We start from the raw sequence: 23,519 nt of genomic DNA, 5'->3' as shown, positions 1-23,519 counted from the left end.
TTTGGCTAGGACATGGATCCTCGACAACATGTTTTTGCACTTAAGTGATCAAGACAATAGTTCTTGGTGTCATATATATTCTACATCTACGAGACATTCTGCATCAGCACAATATATCGAAAGGGCTACGAGTCTGCTCCCAAGGACGATGCAATTTAAGCAAGTCGGTACGTAAGTTACTTTTTACAACTTTGAACTAAGCTTGCACCAGTTTTTATCATGCACACTTGAGAAGCAAAGGTTGATTTGGTCAAGAAAATTTTGGCCATGGGATAGCTACTTTTTCTATGCTAATTACTCACATTATTGATAAATCAAAGGATTATCAATATGAACTACAATTCGGCAAGGCCGGTCTTTCAAGATAGTTCGACAAGGTCGATTCTCTTTTGTTTTAACATAAGTACTTGTTTGCTATGAGCATTTACACATTTTTGGGTCTATTGCCTAGAAACTTCCCAGGTTTGGAATATTCTAGTAGCATACGGACTTTGGGGGGAAACTAGGCAACCGGTCTACTTGTTTTTTTTTCACTAGATCAGACTAAACCCAGCCAAGAGGGCATGCAAGGGGACATCTGATGCTTCTATAGTTAACAACCTATATGGCTATGAGCCACATTCACACGATGATCACTCTTCCCAGAGGTGTGACACGGTTAGTTAATTTCAAGTTATGTTTGTTTTTCCTAGTTTTACCTTTTCATTTTGTACCTGATTTCTTGGCTGTGCAAAGCAAAGTGCTTTGGCATAATCTATCAGAAGCACACTGTGAAAAAGACAAGTTCTTTTCTTTTCTTCATGTGAAGGAATACTTCTCTTCTGTGCCAAGGTATTCTCGATTGACTTCAACTCAATGCTAATGGCACACATCTTTAGCACTAGAGGGATATAAGCTCACAGTTTATGTAACAGTGCTTATTATTCTCTTTTTTGCTATGTATGCATGGCGTACTATTCTGTTGGACGTATGACACTCCATCATTGTATAAGCTTCAGCTAGAGCACTACCTACTTTGTCAAGGATGAGCTTAGTTGTTGTTGTTTTCAGATAGTCACGATCACATACAAGGTAAGTGGGTCAAGATGTGACTTTTTGGTACCTCTCTCTACGAGGGCATGGTACAATTACACTGATGTACGCTTATAGGATAAGCTATGACACAGACATGGTCTGCATTGGAGCATTTGTTAAGGGCATACAACACATTAGAATAAGGGGATTGCCTCAGCCTAGCATGCTCTTCTTCTTCTCTCTCTTTTTCTTATTTCTCTCAAGAATAATGAAAACTTTCTAAGAATCTTTTCATACATGTTTGGTTTGGGAGTCAGCATGAGCCAAGGTGCTCTAACTCTTAGCTAGACATGGACCAAGATGACATTCACATTAGTTTTCATCGGTTTATCGATTGAACGCTGATGGTCATAAGATCTAGAAGCCACACACACAGACTGGCTAAGAGCCATTGTCAGATCTTGGGTAAGTCCCAACTATTTCACCCCATAGGCATTAAGGATCACAGTTTGATCTGCATTGAGGATCACAGTTGATCTCTCCTAGTTATACTTTCAAGGAAATAATTCTGCAATCTACCATGTGATAGTGAATGAACACACTTTTCAAGTTGATTCCAATCATTCTGTACACGGTTGACTATGTTGGTTACCTTTATCTACTAGTTGAGCAGTTTCTACAAAGATTCTTACCAAGGGGTTTGACTATGTAGATTCTAATCCCAGGGCTTCAATTGCCATGACAACACCCAGGGTTCCCAGTGCAATGTTGTTTGTTTTTTCAGGTAGGGGACGTGCTCCTCTCCATTTGAATACGGGTAAGTGAACATTACATTCAAATCTCCAGGTACGCATCTATTGATTTGGTGTTATTCCATTTTTAGTATGCTTTGCTTAGTTTTTCAAAACATATAAGTACGCTTGAATGTTACGGAGCCATGCCAAGGGCATGTTGGCACAAAGTATTTTGGGCCAAGTGTCCAATCTATCTTTCTGCCTTATGTTGTTACGAACCTACTTGTAGGGTTCAATTTGGCACATGTTGTCACATGGGATACAACATGGTCTAGGAACTCAAGGAGTTCGGTTTAGCCAATGTGAAGCAATGAATGAGGGTCCTCTCACTCTTGTCGCAGAGTATTTAGAGTTACCTCCACACACAAGTACATCTTGTACTTGAAGGATGTTCTTTTTTCAGACATCCTTAGTTGAGACATATTCCACATGTGGCGAATATGAGTCTAGGGGACTGACACTGGCGCCCCCTATTTCAAATATGTGTCACGACAAAGTCCCTAGGTGCTGGTCACATCTGTTTTCTAGACCATTTTCAGCACAACGTATCAGGAGCAATTTCAGTGGCCAACAATTGTCGAATACTTAGAATGAATTGTTCAGCTACAAGTATTGCTAAAAAACATTACAGATGGTTGTTTATACATATAGCAACGCTATAAGTGGTTAATGAAAAAGTTTCATTGTCTGTACCTAGAAGCGATCAATGTTTCACCTTCTATTGCCATTCAGACGTTTCAGCAAGGCTTGCAAAATATTGCAACTGAAAGTATTTAGTTTCTTTTCAGAACTATTTACATTCTTTTTTAGTGTGTGCTACGCGCATCACATTTTCCATAAGTATTAGCAAAGATCGCCATGGATATACAGGTTCGGATCTATTTCTTGCTAAATGCATACAATAGGTGTTATGGGCCCTAGTGTTTAGCAAACACTGATTTGGAATGGCATGCATATTCCTCAAATTGTTGCTTATGAAGCATTTTGCACTCTATGTGCAATATCTCTATGAGATTACTTTTGGGTCTACTATTCACCAATAGAGGTCATGGCTCGATCTGAGTGTTTGTGGATTTTTCAAGTTAACCACGATGGTTATTCCGAACATTGTTGATTCCTCAACAATGTTATACGCTACTGTGATTCCCCGTTTACCAATCGTCTGGGAAGACTGTCTGTAAACCGTGGGGGAAACACACCTCAGTACTGTCAGTTATCCAAGGGGACAGGCAGATTACAAAGTGTGAGGGAAACACACATCAGTACTGTCAGTTATCCAAGGGGATAGGAAGATTACAAAGTGTGAGGGAACACACCTCAGTACTATCAGTTATCCAAGGGGATAGACAGATTATAAAGTGTAATCTGGTGTTGAAGGATATGTAAAGTGTGTACGTTAGCACCAAGCGATTCAATCAGTAAGCATTTATTGCTCTACTTAGAGTTTGTTTACTATAAATTAAAGCATGTTTGCGACTAGGTGTAGTCTCTTCATGTATAACTCAGGTTCTCAACCTTGCACACTCATTAGGGTGGGGTTGTTTACTGATGATGAAAATTGGGAAGAAGTCAAGGACTTAAACTTGGCTGATGAGTTATGTCAGCAAGTTACTTTCATGGAAAGTGACAAGAGGTACTCTTTTTGGTACATCTTTGTTGTGATAAACTCGTTTACCATGCTCATGAGCATTCTAAGTAGAGTCTACACATTATGTTTTGATAGGAACGGGTACCATCAGATCGTTACAAATGGACAACAATGTAGAAAATCAAGATATTACTGTTGGTTTCATTGAACCTCCTACTGAACCGGGTTCCGCTCAAATGAACCGTAGGATCCATGAGGGATGTTACGGTAGAAAACATTAGTGTTCTTATGAAGATACCATCACTTGTGTTTTCGCGGATGAAACGCTTCTCCAAGGGGGGAGTAATGTCAGGACAAGGGTAGGACCATTCACGGCCAAGGGCCAGGATGGACATGCAGTCAAGGGGGTCCCTATATTTAGCAGGCCAATGGCCTATATAGGGCATGGCTAGGTGGAGGTTAGCATGTTCAGTCCCTATGCCTTTTGAGGTCCCCTCATAGGTGCTTTTTGCATGTTATTCATCATGTCATTCATCCTTTTGCGCATGTCTTCTATGGCTGTGAGCGGTGCTACAGCGGTAGTTCCCACTTGTGCTGGTTTGGTGGACGTTGTTTTCTCACTTTGGTTATCCTTAGGGACATCTTCTTTATTGAAAATATCACAATTGTTTCCTTAGTCAATAGCATCTAACACACACTCTTCTAGGGTCATGTGTTTCTTGCTACACAGTATAGCATGAAGTTCTTTGTTTAGCAGTCCCTCTAGAAACAATGATACTAGTCTTTCTTCTGTAGGTATCTCTAGGTTTGGGCATCTTGCAATGTATTGCTTCATTCTAGTTGCACAATCCCTAATAGACTCACCTTGTTTCTGTTTGAAGCTATAGATTTGAGCTACCGTATTGTGTTTGATTTTTGTTTTGGAACATGCAGCTAAAAATCCTTGATCTAATGTATTTAAGTCCATGATTGACCTTGGTGGAATGTTTTGGAACCATGTCAGTGCTTTTCCTTCTAATGTCATTCTAGACCCCTCGAATTGGGTCTGGAAATCAAATATGCGTTCTGCTCTTAGTACTTGCTTAAAGCTTGCTAAGTGGTCATATGGATCCCCAGATCCACTGTATTTTCTAACCCATTTGTGAAAATCAGCCGGTCTTCTATTTGGTTCAACTCCCAATCTCCTGGCAGTTGGTCCTGTTCCCAGTCCTTCAAACCAGTCTGTTGGAAATAGTGACTCATGTAGTACTGGACTGGCTTTAGTGGCACCCGATTTTCTTTGTGATGAGGTAGTTTCTCATTTCTTAACATTGCTCTCAAAAGATCTCTTGAAGAGTTCATCTCTTGGAATAGTTTCTGGTCCTTGGCCCAATATCCAATCCCTTATGGAGTACCCTTGGTATTTGGTTTGTTTCACCTCCTCAGGAGTCATCATAACAAATGTATTGTTATAACAAACCCTAAATACGTAGGTTGGTAGATCTGTTGATCCCTTGTCTTTGATTTTGAAGATATAAATGATCTTCATGGGTGTTAATTGTCCTGATTTGGCATGAGAGGTCCATAGAAGATCTTTGACGTTTCTATCCTCCCAACAATAGACTCCGATCCTAGGATTATCCGTGCTAATCCGTTTCAAAGGTTTCAAATCAACTTAATCGTATCACTTGAATTCTAAAGTCGGTGGTCCTTCTTTTGCTACCATATTTGGAATTATGGTATTTACTTCTAACCCCCATTTTTTCTATCACGTTAGGGTTTTCAAGTTGTAAATACTGAGTTTCGTTTTTATCCATGTACATTTTTTCTTGTTTGTTTGCCCTAATTTCGTCTTCAAACTCTATGTCATGGTCATCAATGCGAATGGCATCCTCTTCATTAGGATCCAGGTAAACTTAAGCTCCATGGCGGTTAGTCTTATACAAAGAGAGTATATGCTTATATCTCACTGTCGTTCCGGTTTTTGAATGAGTCGAATAGGAAGACATTTCAGATGTTGATTTTGAAAAAGTGTCTAAGACTTCTTCAAAGATAGTGTGCAAGTGATCGCCTTGATTCACACTCTCTTCGGTGGATACTCTACTAGGAGTCTCTCCAAATATGCCTTGATTTGCTAGTATACGACCAGATCTAAGGTTCATATAGACTTGTGAAGCCCTAAATAGAGTACTTACCATCGGATTGACTTGTTTGCAACATCTGTCAAGCTTTCAATTCCTTGTCCGCAACCTGATTCCTGTGTCAGTTTTAATCAAGTTAGCTATTCTTTCATAAAGACTATACAATTTTTGCTAACTATTGTGACTGGTCTATGTGTATCACTCCAATTTGAGCTAAAAGAGTAAGCAGTTGAGACTTTCATATTCTACTTTTGCAAAAAGCCAAAGGATTAATCTATAACCTACAAACTGAGTGAACATGTACCAATTTGGATCCGATCGAACCCAAAATTGCCCGGTGGCCTTGTATTATGTTGGTGTAACACTGTACAAGTTCAAAAGTCAAAAAGTTTGTCTCTGAATATCAATAGTAAATAATCGTGATTATTTACTTTTCTCAGTTTTTTACACGTTTTGGCTTGATTTGCCAAGTATGCAACTTGTTAAGGTCTCTGGACAAGTTTCACTAAGTTTGAATAAAATTTGTTCAAGTTATCAACTGTTTCGTGTCCGTAGACTCGGTTTTCAAGAATCTAGCTTAAGTCTCACTTTTGTAATCCAAATTTCACCAAAATTGATTTGTGTGGTTTACTTGATATGCTTGACCTTGTGGTATACTCAAATGTGCAAAAATATCCAATTTTGTAGCAGATGTAAATAATCACGATTATTTACTTCTGCTATTTTCTTGCAAGTTTTTGTCACAATCTTGACACAGATCTGCTAAGCAGCTTAACTCAAGCTTCCTAGCCAAGTTTCATCAAGTTTGGATAATTCCTGTTTAAATGGTCAACAATTTTGTGTCTGCAGACGGACTTTGCAAATTTGGCCACAATTTTCATTTCAATGATCCAAATCTTACCAAATTTGATTTGTGGGCTTAAAATAACATGCTAAAACTTGTCGTATGCTTAGTTGGTCAAAAAGTTAAAAAATAAGACAGAAGTAAATAATCGCCATTATTTATTGATAAATTTTTGCATCTTTTTGGTCAAATGAGCATGTACACTTGTTTATCACATCAATATAAGCCTATGAGTCAAGTTTCACTTTGTTTGAACAAAAGTTTCCCAATTTATAGTCAAGTTCTGGAAAGTTAGTACAAAATTCAGTTTTTACCAAGTTTTTGGTCAGTTTGGTGATCCAAATTCTATGGGCCTTTACAAAAGTTGTTTGTACACATACATAGAGTCTCTGGTATCAACCTTGGTCACTTTTGAGCTGAAAGTAAATAATCGTGATTATTTACTTTAGGCCTAAAATGAGCACTTTTTTGACTTGACATTCTTTCCATGAGCTATTTTAAGCTTCTGAGTCAAGTCAAAACTTAATTTGGCCTAAAATATCAAGAAAAAGTAAATAAGCTGAGTTTTTGTAAACTCTTGAAATTTTTACCTCAATGCGTCGTTGAGCTTAATCACTGGTTCATACAACTTTTAAAGCATACTCTCTAGTCGGATTGAGTGGTTGATAGTCTTCTGGTGCTATTGCTAGGCGTAGACCTAAAATTTTGCAACTTCACATAAACAACTCTCAATTGATTCTTTTGGAGCGAGCAATGTTCTGAAATCCCACCTCGAATTCTACTTACCCAACTCCTAGGTTCTATTGCAATGGGGTTGTGGAAAGTGTCCACAAACACTCGTTTTCTTGTTTTTATGGATCTCAAGACTTGTCTCGTCCATCAATCATTCCCAAAATCCTAATCTAATTCTACAATCCTGTAATCCTAAAGGTACTTAGCAAGTACAACCTGCTTCCAAGCTACCTCTACACAACAGCAAAAGACAACCATCTTAAGCTATATTGTGATTTTAAAAAGAAACTTTTGAGTCTAGGAGATCCTAGAGGAAGTTAAAGGATAACTACCAAGACACTCGTGTTTTTCCTTAGTTTAGCTCTCTTCGATCCCCGGCAGCGGCGCCATATGTGGGACGGGTGTCTAACCTCACTCCTATCTTATTGCAGATATAGCGAGAACCACGAATATAATTGTCAATCCATGGGACAAAGCTGACTCGACTAGTGCGTAAAGGCTATGAGAGGTTGTCAATCTCTTGGAAAACAACAAACAACTCGCATCTAACTAAGGCTACGCTCAAATGACTGAAATCACCAAAAGCTAATCGCTCATCGGCAAACAAATCACATCCGTCATAGAATCAAACAACATCCAAATGTTATGAAACTTCTACGACATGTTTATAAAACCTAAACACACATGCTTATGGTCTCATATCTCACTTTAGGTCAAGTGGAAAAATCGTGATTATTAACAGCAGTGAGTTTTTGACCTAGTCGTTTTCGACCCAAAATGCATCTAAATTCTTAGCAATGATCCCCCAATACCCCGCCTATACTTAGTTTATGATTTTAAAGCTTAAATTCCAACTTATGATGAAATTAGACCGCGGGTCAGCATTGCCAACAGCTACGGATTACCATGAAATGCTTACGTCAATGCATAGAGCTTTTACCTGCGGTTACAATGCAGCATATGGCACTGCAATGTGACAACCGGAAAGAGAGTAGGAAGCACGAGAAGGAGAGAAGTGAGCGTCGTTAGCTCACGCTGTGTTTCTATTATCCAAAACTTATGAAAAACTTACAAAAATTGGCCTTTATACCTTAGCCAAGGTTTTTGGTGGTCAAAACTAATAATCTGGGAGGTCTAGCTAAAAACAGGTTGATACAATCTGGAAGCTTGTAGCCCCAGCTCATCAGTTACAATCTTTATCCAAAAAATAGGAGTTACAATATTCCTGATTCATCAAAATAATAAGTACTTTTACAATGAAAGCTCCGAAAAATGATATTCGAGTTAGCTTGCTGCTAACATTTCTTGAATATGCAAAATCAAGAAAGTGGTTTTTGGAGCCTAAATCAGATTTTGAAGCAAAGTATCGGTATCCTAAGATGTTGCATATGTTGAAGAAGCATTGCTTGATGGTTGCAAAGAGGTTTTTTCATATGGAACCAATTCTAGATCATTATCAGGTGAAGTCTGATTTGTTAGAAGTGTTATTTGCTTCAAATTGGTGGCTAAATTTGATTATGGAGATGCATACCAGTTGTATGAGCTTATTCTCAAACTCAAAAGTTGCAGATATTCAAAATTTTAGAGTTTCTTGAGATCAGATTTCTATGTATGAAGTGCATATTGCAGATTTTCTCAATGCAGAAGTTGCTAATCAGATTTTGCAGATGCAAGATGTTGCATTTGATGACTCAATGATCTATATTCATATTGTTTAAATCAGATTTTGCAGATTGATAATGATCAGGCAAAGAGGGTTTTTTTCCTGATTTTGCAAAAGTCAAGTGGAAATCAAGGGGATGTGATATTTTGGATGTTTTACATGACAAAATTACAGAGTTTACTGAGTGGAATGATTGTTTCATGTGGAAGCAGTTGTTTTGTCTCAGGTTTACCTAAACTGCTTGATTTTGAAGAACAAATATTTATGGATCATGTGGATCATCTTTTATTTGGATGTTGGGAGCATTATGTCTTTATGCACATGTTGTTGAAGGCTAAATATGCAGATTTTCAAATTCAAGGAGGTTTGAAGATAGAAGAGGATATTCAGAGTTTGGTGCTTGGATTGCAAAAACCTAATTTTCAGAGTCAGATTCTCATGTTTCAGAGGTTGTAGAGGCTGATTCTACTAATGTTTACTTCATGCTCTTGGAGAAAGGACATACTTATTTAGTCCTGGTTTCATAAGTTCATTTTCTCATGTGATATAATCCTTTGGGAAAATTTTGGGCGATGTTTAGTTTCTCGCTATGATGTATTTTGTGTACCTTGGTTTAAGTACCAGGCACTACACTTTGCTTCATATGAAGATCCTAGCATTGAGTTTGTCATAGTGTTGTATGGTGTATTTGTATATCTTGGATTAGGTTCCAGGCACTATAGTTTATGCTATATAGTAACTAGGTACTTTTGGGAAAATAGGATAAGGCATTTGACTTTGATCAAGGGATATGTGGATCCGAGTCGGATTTCTACGAAATCCACCACCGGGACGTGCCATGTGTTGACTGGATATTATATGTTGAGTCTGAATATTGTTGGGTCTGAAATTGGAATGCTGCTCTGAATAATGTTGCTTTGAATATTGTTGACTCTGATATTTGGGCAATCAGATATTTGCTGACTCTAATTATTGTTGAGTCTGATATTTGGGCAATCAGATATTTGCTGACTCTAATTATTGTTGAGTCTGATATTTGGTCAGTCAGATATTTGTTGGGTCGAAATATTGCCAGGTTGGATTTTTGTTAGGTCGGTTTTTGCTGAGTCTAATATTTTATGTCAAGAACATTTTTGGGTTGGATAGTTATAACCATCAGTTAACACTTGTATTTGGATGAGTTTTGATTAAGGGAATGAGAGAGAAGCTTTAGCCATGGTGTTCTTTTCTCTATCTGATCTTTTCTCTATGTTCTGTTTGCTGACTCTGAAATTATTTGAATGTGTCTTTTGCTGAGTTTGATCATGGAGTGTGTGCTTATTCTCTATTTGAGAGCATGTTTGTGAGAGAGATCATTATGTTGATGAACCCCAACAAAATGTGCGTCTAGGGGTGTGTCTCTTGGAACACAATGAAATGGGCTACAAATCATATAGAGAGAGAAGGACAGGATCAATGTATTGCCTCTCTCTCTCTCTCTCTCTCTCTCTCTCTCTCTCTCTCTCTCTCTCTCTGAATATAAAGCTTATATAGACAGTGTTGGCATGCCTAAGCACCACTGGATACCTTACCGTTATATGTAAGAGTGAGCAAGACCCGCCGTAGGCAAGTCATGAGAGCTAGTATGTATAGTAGATCATACAATTCTATATAAAATCACAACAAAAACTCCATGTGATTATGGGCACATATTTAAGCTTACTCTCCCTCATCTCCCCTTAACTTAGCATGCCTTCGTGCCTTCTCACCTTGTTTTAAATGGAAAATGAAGTGAAAGCCTAATTTACAAAAGTAAGTTGTACATAATAAGCGCAAGAAAATGATTTGATATGAACATGACTGCGTATATACAACATTGGGTTTGTTGCATAAGAACACAATTAGAGTGTCCAAAATGTTCTAAGATAGTTTCACATCTATCATTGCAAGAAGGATCTATATTACTCTATTATTGGGAAGCGAATTCAGGCATGCAAGGTGACGGTGAAAGAGAATTCAAGGGTGGTGATCCGGGAGCTACCGGGAACATTGGTGAGCATTGTGGGATATGAACAACCATTTATGCAAGGAGGCAAACAGGCTTGGGGGGGGGGGGGGGGGGGGGGAGATCCGGGAGCTACCGGGAACATTGGTGAGCATTGTGGGATATGAACAACCATTTATGCAAGGAGGCAAACAGGCTGGGGGGAGAGAGAGAGAGAGAGAGAGAGAGAGAGAGAAGGCAGGCAACAGTGAGCGGCAGGCGTAGTCGCTCTAATGCAACAGAGCCCCTGCAAGAAGGAGTGCATAGTGAGCTCACGAGACTCACACCAAAATCTACAATGCACCATGTCTCACATTGCCTGGTGGAATGACGTCTCCTCCATGTTCCATGCAGGCAGATCTGCGCCGGTGACAAAGATGCAGTTACATGTTTGCGACGCAGGCAAAAACGACGCTGGGTAGAGGAACCAGTTGGGATGTGCACCTTTGCACACCGAGACCTCCACATTGGTGCCATACACTTTCTCGGCATCTGCGTGCAGTGGTAGCATTACCGACAATCCTCCTGATGGGTAGTTGTGAGGCTCACCGGGGATGGTTGAAAAGGTCTTAACCATTGTGTTTGTTTGGTAGTTGTACACGATGGAGTCTCTCTAATATTGTTGGTTGGGGTTGCCTCTTACTCCAGTCTGCACCCATCTGCACGAGACTATAGAACCCTCAAGATTTCTGTTTCCCCAGGATGCATTCTTGTAAAACCCCTAAGAAGTGATTCTCTACCCATGTAGTGTGCCTTGATGCCGCCCCAGGCATCCCTTGACCACCCGCGGGCATTGAAAACCATCATAGGTGAGCTCTGCCAAGATCAACATCCTCAAGGAGGCTGGCCACCTCAACAGTAAGGCGTCTGGGGGAACCATTCTAGGTGCTCCAAGATCTAAGGATCCTAGAGGAGAATACTGCAGCCTAAAATCCCAAATGGACAAAATCTTTGATAAGCATTCTACTCCTGCAGACATTCTACAGAACTACCAATTCCCCCCGGTTACGCATATATCGTGTAAAATACCGCACCTATTTAATCACTATAATCAAATGTTTCTTCATTGTTATCACTAGAGAGAGAGAGAGAGAGAGAGAGAGAGAGAGAGAGAGAGAGAGAACCAAGAGGGAAAGCAAAATGGGGACAAGTGGTGCACTCTACAACTGTTGATCAAGAGCAAGGGTCCAGGGAGAAACATTCCATGGCTATCTGCTTTGGAAGGATGCTTTAGCCGTCGGCTTTGGCTTTACGTATTGGGGTGCACCCTGCATTTGTTAATCAAGAGCAAGGGAGCAGCATTCCATGGCTATTGACTTTGATAGGACACTTCAACCGTCGGCTTTTGTTGTACACACACACACTCACACACACACACACACACACACACACGGGGGGGGGGGGGGGGGGGGGTTGCACTACCCCAAGGCAATTATTATTGTAGCTACAGCAAAGCAACATATACAATGAAGTGTTGCAGCAGCATGTGCCACACGGCCCCTATGCAACATATTACTACCAATAGATGTTGCTACTCCCACTTTGCACTTACCTCGAGTTAGAGCCAGCCCTTGCTTTCACTACAAGAGGCTATTCATATTACCGACGCTCACACAGCGACGCTCAAAAAAAAAATTCCCGGCGTCGCTATGAGCGTCGCAAATTTACAAAGAAATTTGCGACGCTCATAGCGACGCCGGTTGGGCTAAAAAAATAACCGAGCGCGCCCAAAAACTCAGATCTCAGATCTGAGTTTTCGGCGCCCTCAAGCAAGGAGCAGGTAATGCTCTCCCTCACTCTCTCTCTCTCTCTCTCTCTCTCTCTCTCTCTCTCTTTCTTCTCCACACACACACACACACACACACACACACACGAGGAGAGGAAGGAGAGCCAGGTATGCTCCTTCCCTCTCCTCATTCTCATGTTCCCTTCCCCTCTTTCTCTCTCCCTCTCTCTCTCTCTCTCTTTTTCTTCTCCACACACACACACACACACGAGAAGAGGAAGGAGAGCCAGGTATGCTCCTTCCCTCTCCTCATTCTCATGTTCCCTTCCCCTCTTTCTCTCTCCCTCTCTCTCTCTCTCTCACACACACATAGTGTTTTTGAGAGAGAGAGAGAGAGTACAAACAAAAACAAAAACGCACACACACATACATAAACAAAGAATGCACACACACATTGAGAGAGAAAAAGAGAGAGAGAGCATGCATAAACAAAAAACGCACGCATTGAGAGAGGAAAAGAGAGAGAGAACATGCATAAACAAAAAACGCACACATTGAGAGAGGAAAAGAGAGAGAAAACATGCATACGATCCAAAAAAACGCACACACATTGAGAGAGAAAGAGAGAGAAACTAATTTAACGTCGTAGGAAACTAATTAAAATTAAAAGAACTAAAGATCTAGCCGACGAGGAGTTGAACTCAAGACCTATTATTCAAGAGGGAAATGGCATAATCAATCTATCATACTTGGCATGGGTGATAGAAAGGTTATACCATTTATCTCTTTTTATTGGCACACACATCCACACACGCGCACACACACAAGAAGAAGAGAGTTATAACGTCGTAGGAAACTATCTTAAAAGACGTTAAAGATTAGGTTATATGTAGACTTACATTAAATTAGATTTAGGTTTATTTTTAACTAGATTTATGTTTATTTACGCTAGATTTAGATTTACGTTATATTAGATTAGATTTAGGTCTCCATAGACTGTGATGCCTGCATGAAGCGGGTGAAGAAAGACCTCAATGGAATATAGGGTATTGCTACCTTCACTCATGGTGGGCTCCGTCGATCCAAAAGTACTGGTGAAATGTCTTCAGAAGATAGGGAAGAAGGTGGATCTTCAGGGCGGCAAGAGTCACTACATCCCCGACACAATGACCATCTAGACGACCTCTAGTCATTCAACAGCAACTTCAAAGTTAGTAACAAGAGCAAGAACGGTCTAAAGGGCCAATTGCTGTCGTCAAATGTGGATGGAGATGAGGCAGCGTCACCGCCGGAAGTTAACTCTCACATCTTTAGTGATGAGAATGCCAACTCTTGCCGAGTTATGTGAAAAATTATGTGTTAAATCAGTTTTAAGGTTCTTATAATCCCTGTTAGTTTAGTTCTTTGTTTTTAATATAACATAATTTACGTTAGATTTAGATTTATGTTATATTAGATTAGACTTAGGTTTATTTAGGTTTACCCACACACACACACACACACACACACACACAAGAAGAAGAGAGTTTTAACGTCGTAGGAAACTATCCCAAAAGACGTTAAAGATTAGGTTAGATGTAGACTTACGTTAAATTAGATTTAGGTTTATTTTTAGTTAGATTTACGTTTATTTAGATTTACGCTTATTTACGTTAGATCGAGTCCACGCAAGAATTACTTACGGTTTAGGGTGTAGAGTTAGACGAACAGTGAAAAGATCTACTGTGAAAAGATGTTAAGATGCTGTGAAGTGCTACAGCTAGAGAAGAGGCAAAGGGGTTTTGTCCACTACATGCAGTATCATGTAGACGTGGGTGTGTAGATTTCTTGTACCCACAAATATAGGTATTGACCAATAAAGACGAGATTATAACCCGGTGGTTCTGATCTCCGTGCACCTCTAGACCGAGGTGTGCGGGGATTGGACATGACTAGAGAATGTGAGGTAAAGAGAGAGAGAGAGAGAGAGAGAGAGAGAGAGAGAGATAAGACGAAGAATGCCAATAGAATATTAAATTTGTTGTCCAGGTTATAAGTTTTTTATCCTCATTATGAGTAGCGACGAGGTTGTGAGACCGTCCAACCGAAACACCTATCTCTCAACGAGGGTCTTATGTCCTTGTAATCAATGCAAGCATGCTGTGCGACGGACAAGACGTGTTTCTTTGCAGCACGTTCGTGAATTTGGTGAGTTCGATCCATCTATTATAGATCGAGTTGTTGCCAATTATAACTCGTCGGACTCTGACGCTGGCCAACAAGCAGCAATCTTGCAACCCAATAGACGTGTTCGCAGGCGCTTTGGTCAAGCAGCATATGTGAGGCCACAAGATGTAGCCTCTGACAGCTCGGGGGATGATTATGCAGAGCACATTCCCAACGAGGCAATGTTTGAGCCCGAGATTGATGAAATGATCGAGACGATCATGGATTCAGAAAGGCTTATCTATGATGATATGAAAAGTGAAGCCGATACGCCATTGTATAATGGAGCACGTATGTCTAGATTGAAAGCACTCCTGGTTCTTCTCAACATGCAGGCAAAGTTTGGATGGAGTGACACTAGCGTCACAGCGCTTTTCAGGTGATCTATTACAATTAGTTTACTTTAATAAAACTCTAAATGTATAATGATCTGATAGATTTTTACACGACTGTATCATATTTTTATGTTGTGTAGATTGCTGAAAGAGCACATACTACCAGCTGACAATGTGATGCCAGATTCCCGAGATGAAGCAAGAAAGATTTTGCGAAACTTGGGGATGGATTACAATTCTATCCACGCTTGTCCTAATGACTGCATTCTTTTCAGAGGGGAATACATAGACATGGAGAAGTGTCCGAAATGTGATTCCGAAAGATATCGAGTAGATCTCCACGGGACAAAAATTCCACAAAAGGTTTTGCGACATTTCCCTCTGCTTCCTCGCATCAAGCATTTCTTCGAATGTAAGTCCATGGCCGCCCTAGCATCATGGCATGAGGAGAATAAATCTTCGGATGGTGTGCTACGAATTCCTGCAGATTGCGTAGCGTGGAAACATATAGATGGAACATGGTCGGATTTTGCCAGGGAAAGCTCGAAATTTGCGCTTAGGCCTGGCTATGGATGGCGTAAATCCATTTGGTCAAAGATCAACATCTTACAGTGTATGGCCCGTTGTCATCGTCAACTACAACATTCCCCCGTGGTTGACTACGAAGAAGGGGCACCTATGGCTAAGCTTGATTGTGCCAGGGCGATATAAAGTGGGGAATATGGATGTGTATCTTCGTCCACTATTGGAAGAGCTACAACAATTGTGGATTGGCATAGAGGTGGTGGATATGAGCCGACACACAGGACGACGGAATGCTTTGATCAGAGGCATTCTAATGTGGACCATGCATGACTATCCCGGGCTAACAGAATGCTCAGGTGATCTATTGACACTCCTCACTCAGACACTGTAAATCTTGTTTTTTCCCATAGTTGATCTATTATCATGTGTATACATGCAGGGCTTCAAACAAGCGGATACAGAGCATGTGTCACATGTGGACCTAGACTGAATGCACGTAGGGCACCCTCACTGAAGAAGCAAATCTACGAAGGTCATCAAGCGTATCTTCCAGAGAATCATGTGTTACGCGACGGCTTTTTGGGAAGAGAGCCACCAAGGATGTCTGCACAAGCATGGTTAGAGCAGAAGGAGATGTGCGATGACGGATTGCCTCCAGGGATGAAGAGACTATCAAGATGCTACTACTCTATATGGGGTGCATGCAGAGGAGCTACAAAATGAAACAGAGGATATGTGTTTAAACGGAGAGCTCTATATAGATATAGGAAGTTATGCTGAGTTATGCGAGGATGAGAGAGAGATCTCTTAAAGCCACAAATATTGTATTTGAACAATTTTGCTCCGTGTTGTAAAAGCTCTGGCTCTCTAAGTACCTTCCATGGTGTATAACGCTCTTTTCTACTCGCGCTCACATCTTTTGATTGAAAATTCTGAGTTTTCGACTTGCCTCTTCTATCACTCAATTCATTGCGTCATTGTATTTATATGCGTCATTACGTCATTGTATTTAATGGTCTTTGCGTCATTGTCTACTCTATTCATTCAATATTAAGTTTAAATATTCGTGTGTTTAATGCAGGTATGGATGATGAGGAGTTTCTTTCTTCTTTGTCACCGCAGCAGAGACAGTGGTACGTGGAGCGTCATCGCTCTGGCGCATCATCGCGCGTTCCTACTCCATCCGCATCTCCCTCTCTTTCGGAGCATTCGGCGCGCTCCGAAGCTTCGGCGTCGACGAGACGAGCTTCACACTCGTCTAGACACCGGCGCTCTAGTGGTGGCGGTGGCGGTTGTTGTGGGGATTCCGCCACCGATGCCTCCACACCGCCTCGTGTTCGACGAGGCTCTTTACCCTCCCCTTCTTTGCCCGCCCCCACACCAGCCACTGCATCGCCATCTACGCCAGGTTTTGCACGGCTGACTGTTCCTAGAAGCTACACACCTCTACCTACTCCGCCAGGAGCCACCCCACTCGACACTCCTCGCTTCGGGGCCCAGACGCCGATGGAGACACCTGACGTCCGTACCCCCATCGACACGCCGCTAGAGACCCCTGCCGGGACACCCAGGTTCACGCGTCACCGGCCAGAGGGCTTGCCTTACTCCGTCGACATCAGCGGCGGAATCATCATGGATGATGACGGCAAGAAGGTGATCTCGCGCATGCGTGGTCTTTGCTCTCAGCTGTTTAGACACTACATACTAAACAAATGGAGTGAAGTACCAAGTGATTTAAAAAACAGAGTCATCAGCATACTTCATGATGAGTTTCCCGTTCCAACACGGGATCAGCGCTTCAATGAAGACCTGATGAAGATTCGAATGCGCGAATACTGCAAACACAAGCGTTCCGAAGTGCAAAAAGCAATCAAGAATGGGTGGAACAGGCCAGATTGGCTGGCCAAAGAAGATTGGAAGAATGCGAAGAAAGCAGCGCGCGAGAATCCCGACAAGTGGAAGCAACAAAAGGATGCATCCAGAGCGCGAGTAGAGGCAGGGAGCTCGCACCACTTGGGGAGCGGTGGATGGGCATCATTTGAGGCCGATTTTGTAAGTGTTTTCACATTGCTCTTTATGTTCGATAGTTTAGGGTTTATGAGTTTTTTAATTCTAACATAATGAAATCTTTGTATGTTTTGACAGTGGTCGATGACAGGACGTGATCCCACACCGTACGAGTGCGAGTACGCAGGCAGGAAGGGCTTAAACGCCCTGATGGACATTCTCAGTTCTCCCGGCGGCATGGTTAGTATTAGGGTTTACTCTTTTTTATTTTTTGTATTGTTTTATAAATGTCGTTATATGTTTATACTTACTGAAAGCTGTCTTATTGTCTTTTTTTGCAGAATCCGACAGATACGCCGCTTGGACGCGATGAGACGTCTGACTAGACGACGTCAGTTTAGCCGTAGCTAGATAGCATTAGTTTAGGGTTTCTCATAGCTTATGTATCATGAGACGGATTTTATACGTCTTTTTGAACCATGTATATTATTACATTTGTCATCGCAGTTCCTTTTGCCAATCAATTCTTTATGCCTATGATGTTGTACAATTGTCATTATTACATTTGCCAATCAATTCATTTTGCCTATGATGTGTACAATTGTCAATTTTGCAAACAATGCGTCTTGTGGGTGACTATTTTGGGTCTATTATCTACCCTTGCACTTTTTTAAAAAAGTGAATCAAGTACAATATGGTTGATGGGTGGCAGGGCATTCAATGCCCTGCCACCAAAAAAAAATTCTCTCGGGCGTCGCTATAAGCGTCGCTATTTATGGCTCTGTAGCGTCGCTATGAGCGTCGCTATAGTCTTCTGTGTAAACGTCGCTATAATCGTCGCTATGAGCGTCTCTATGAGCGTCGCTATATAGCGACGCATATAGCGACGCTCTCGTAGCGACGGTTTTAGCGACGCCGGGGGTTATAAAAAACCCAGTGTATTTTCATCGCTAACAGCGTCACAAGAGCACACAACCTCTTGTAGTGTTTGCAGGAACATGACACCTCGAACCAGTGCACAGTACTAGCGAACCCTTGATTTGCGAACACCGTTTCCTCCATGTCAACAACTAATTGGTAGTACCTTCAAATTGACAGTGGGATGATATATTAGATGCCCTTGCCACATGGTGACAATGCAAGAGCAGCCCATGCTTGTTGCACCCTTCTCTATACATGACCCCCCTCCCAACTACTGCAGTGATTTTGAGTTGAGAGAGAAGAAGAAGAAGAAGAAGAAGAAGATTGTTTTAATGTGTAGGAAACTATCCCAAGAGACCTTAAAGATCTATTCAATGAGAGAGAGAGAGAGAGAGAGAGAGAGAGAGAGAGAGAGATTGAGAGATTTTATTATTGTCCTTGGAGGTCAAATATGACCTATGGGATCAAAGCTACATGTGATGTAGTATGTGTATGCCTGATAAGTGACTCTTGATGCTCCAAAATTGTGGTGATGAGAGTCGCAATGGAGAGCCCACATTGTGGCTAGGAGAGAATAGTGTGTAGGTCTAATCATGGCTAAAAATGTAAGAGAAGCAAGTTTGGATGTGACCAAAAGCTGAGCACTCTAGTAGTGTGGTGTACTGAAACTCTTGAACTTGCAGTGAGCATAATGTGCACATTCGATTTGACTCTTCTCCATTGCCCAACGCCTTGTCTCGCATCGAAGGAAATGCGAGCTAAGTCAAATAGCTGCAATAGTGAGTTTGCTGACAAGGGGATAGGCTCAAGCATGTAAGTGTGAGTGCGGCTTCCTCTTTCAATGAAGAACATGGTTTTTTACTTGGGGGCAATATGGGTGGTGTAATGAATGAAGCGTGACCCATCGGATTTCTCCCAAGCCGTAATACATTGCGTTGTAGAAAATCTTCACTCACTTGGGAGTCAATTGAAGCATCATGTAGCGAGTGTAATGCATCCCATCTCCCAAACCACTTCTTTATGTGTTGCATCCATTCCGTGCTCAAGATCTTGTTATTATGCATCTTATGAATTTTTTTGCTTGCCTTCCATGCAATTTTAGAAAGTCGATGTGAGTGTCAGGCCAAGGGCAAACCCAGGCGAGTAGGACTCGGGCCACAGGGCCAAGGGCCGGCCGGCTGCTAAAGGCGGATAGGGGGATTCTGTTACAGTGGCCAAGGGCTATATAAACGGGGGGTTGGGCGGAGAATCCTCATAACGCAACTCCTGGGTCTTATATTCGTATCACAGCAAGGTGGAGAGGAGGAAGGAGGGTGGAGCCATGGTGGAGAAAGATGGCATGGTTCTCTTCTCAAGGCATGTACTCTCTCTCTCTCCCGGAATCTCTCTCTCTCATGATTATGGAGGGCAGTTGTCCCAAGCCGGGAAGGAGGAAGGAGATGGGCGCCATGCATGAAGCATGCAAGAGGAGGGCCGTGGAAGCGGCAGCCTGCACAAGCCGGGGACGAGGCACACAGTGTGTGCATGAACCCCTGCCAAGCCGAGGCGACGAGGAAGTGGACCCCGTGTGCAGAGCCTCTTGAGGCGAGGGAAGCCGAGGTGCCGACCAAAGTGAAACACCGCGGGGGTGGGCTTGTCGGATGCGCCCCAGGCCCTAGACAAAATCTCGTCACACCAGCCAGGCCGGAGCCGGCACGCAGAAGCCAGGGCGTCTCCCTGTTCGTCGGCGCAACAGAGCCACCATGGCTGCTACTCATTTTTTTTAAAAAAAATCCCTTATTTCTTTGTTCACAAGCGGCCGCCCACGGGGATTTATCCCAAAACAAAAAAAAAAGGGGTTAAGGGAGCGTACCCACCCCGGGCACCCCCCCGCCCCTCATTTTATGCAAGTGCCTCGCAGTAGTCCGTGAGCAAATCCTCGATGACCACTTTCTTTTGCCGATCTCTGTAGCGGTACCTTGCAGGTCATTCACGGTCATTTGCTCCAATTCCAAAGACTTGCAATCGTCGAGGTGCCAAAAATGCATGCAAGAGAAAAGCAAGGCATTCGACAAAAGTACTTAATGAGGTATGAAGTTTCCTTCGTGTTACGCATGTGCAGCAGGGTGGCTTAGTTGCCGAGTCTAATCATGCAAAGTGAAAGAAACCGGCAAGGTGGGTCGGCATCAGTCAGCATTATGATGTGCACACCATACATGTTTGGACTCGCCATTGGCATGCAAATTCGGATACGACAAGGTCGTATCTGCACTAAACAAGGGGGATCGAAGTATACCTTTCCTCATGCTTGAAAGGGGAATCCACAACATGCCCGATGACAGAAACAGTTGTGCGGGTAATTTATGACGGCATGGAAGCAAGGGGTCAAGGCACGCCATATCTTGGTATGCGTGTTCATGCATGCTGTCAGAGATAGACACCATGGTACTCCAAGTCGTCACGCAATTCATGAGGTATGCAGTTATTTTACATTTTTGATTCGGATGTGATTGCTTGCTATGGCAACGCCAAGTTCTAGAATATTAAGGAGATTGGCACAACTTGTTGCTCGTTGACATAAAGGGAGCCAAGGTGCTCCGCAGGGCTGGCTCCTTGTCGCCGCTTCTAGCAGACGGCGAAGAATACTTACCACGCAGTGGTTTTCGCAATTCCAGGTACACTTTGCAACTGCAATCAAGTTACAATTCTTTTGCAGGTACTTTTATGATTCTCCATACGATGTAATTTTCAACACGGTCGATTCTTTGTTGCCATGATAAGCTATATCATGGCAGGAACATACGTTGGCTATGAGCACAACAGCGTGTCTGTGAAGCAAGGCTTCAATTTGTGGGGGCATGTTGTTCGTCATGGCCAACTCCTTGTCACTGTGTCTAGAAGCAGATAGAGGACGTTTGCCACACATTACTAGCTAATTTCAGTTGAACTCCCTCGACAAGGTCGACTCTTTTTTTCGTGATATCTGTATGTCAACAACCGCTTCAGTTGGCTATCAGCAAGGCTTCAATTGATGTGAAGCAAGGCTTCAATTTACGCATCTTGCATCGCAACTGTCCTCGTTTGGTATATGCTATGAGCATACAAACTTGGGAGGGATTTGACACTATGCTTGAAGGATCTTTCATGGTGTACATGATACAAGAGGGCATACGAGCATACGCGACAACTCTCTCTCGCACGACAGATTTGGCTATGAGCCACCTTTACGCGAGCTTTTCCTTTGGAATTTCATGACGACTGGTTGCAGCAACAACTACCAGGTTAGCCAAGTTTAAGTTTTTCTTGTTTTATTTTCCATGTTTACACTTTACTTGGCAATTACTGTCATTGTGCAAAGAAAAGTGCTTTGGCAATTTTACATGAAGCACGGCTTCTCCCTTGTGCCGAGATACTGCCATTGACTTGGAGTCAAGGGCATTGGCACACAAGTTTGAGGAACTGGCAAAATAGGGAATATTAGCTCACACAATTCCTACCAGTTTACACTGTGCAAGGCACTTATGGTTTTGGTTTTCACGTTTGAGGCCATCACTCTCGACAAGGTATGCTAGCGAGATAGATTCGATTCTACCGCTTCACGCATTACACTTCCGCTAACACACTCCCAACTCTGTCAAGGACAGAGTATGAATGGATTGTTGGTTGTTATCAACACTCAACAATACTAAACAGAACCTAAAATTTTGATTAGATTCACCGGCAAGGTGCCACTTTCAAGTCATCCTCATACAGTCACGACCCTACATGGTAGATGGTCAAGATTTAACTTGTGTTTTCTGTTGCCTCTCTTGATGAGAGCATCGAACAGACAAATTGTGGAATGCTTATAGGATAAGCTGCATTTCGGGCATAAGATGTCTACGAGCACACATTCTGGGCACACACCCACTAGAAATTTAAGGAAATTTCCTCATCCCAGCATGCTCTTCTTTTCGTTCTCTCTCTCTCTCTCTCTCTCTCTCTCTCTCTCTCTCTCTCTCTCTCTCTCTCTCTCTCTCTCTCTCTCTCTCTCTCTCTTTAAGGGAATAATGAAATGCTTCTAAGAAGCTTTTGATACGTGTTTTGCTCGTGAGTCAGCCTAAGCCAAGGTGCCCTAACTCTCAGCTAGCACGTGGCTAAGATGTTACTCAAATTAGTCTTCATCGGTTCGTCTATTGAACACTAATTTTCACACGGGCTATGAGCACACAGGCTAAGAGCCATTGTCAGGCCAAGGGTAAGACCCAACTATTGGCATTCTTTGGGTGATTGTTTTCAAGAGTGAAAAGATCTACCCAGGGAAGTATACATCGACGTAAATGGACAAGCAAGGGTCTTGTCATTCAGGATGTTTACAGTGTCATTTTTGCACTACATGTTTTCAGTGCGACACTCAAGTTGAGTTTTTTATAAATCTTCAACTCATAGCAGCTGATCTTTACAAGGAAGTATAGATGCAGCAATTAGTTGAGACAGCATGGCTGACCACAAGAGCTAGGCAGTTCACTTGTGTGGATTTATTGTTATCTCTATAGCACTACGGAGTGTCTATGGACATATTGTTTGGGGTAAGGCACGGAGGGTGACTGCTCAATCACCCCGTAGGCATTGAGGATCACAGTTTGATCTCTCCCAGTTAAACTTTCAAGGAAAGAATTCTGCAATATACCACACGATAGCGGACACATTCAACTTTTTGAGTTGATTCCAATCAGTATGTACACGGTTAACTATGTTGGTTACCGTTAACTGCTACGTGAGCAGTTTCTACGAACGGTCTTACCAAGGGATTTGACTACGTAGATTTTAACCAAAGGGGTTGGATTGTGACAGCAACACCCACGGTTCCCAGTGTAATACTGTTTGTTTGTTCAGGTAGGAGATGTGCTCCTCTCCGTTTGACTACGGGGTTTCAAAGCCATGCCAAGGACATGTTGGCACAGATTATTTTGGACCGTAGTGTTCACTATACATTACGTTGTTACGAACCTAGTGTAGGGTTCAATTTGGCACATGTTGTCACATGGGATACAACATGGTCTA

General features: G+C 42.1%; 1 pseudogene; it reads left to right on the top strand.

Annotated features, from left to right (window-relative positions):
- The first annotated feature begins 8,615 nt into the window (after positions 1-8,615).
- LOC147446441 (uncharacterized) lies at positions 8,616-9,211 on the top strand (annotated as a pseudogene).
- The last annotated feature ends 14,308 nt before the right edge of the window (positions 9,212-23,519 follow it).

Source organism: Adiantum capillus-veneris, chromosome 12, assembly GCF_014529385.1.
Source record: "Adiantum capillus-veneris isolate H3 chromosome 12, ASM1452938v2, whole genome shotgun sequence".
NCBI lineage: Eukaryota > Viridiplantae > Streptophyta > Polypodiopsida > Polypodiales > Pteridaceae > Adiantum > Adiantum capillus-veneris.
This window is presented reverse-complemented; position numbering and strand designations above follow the sequence as displayed.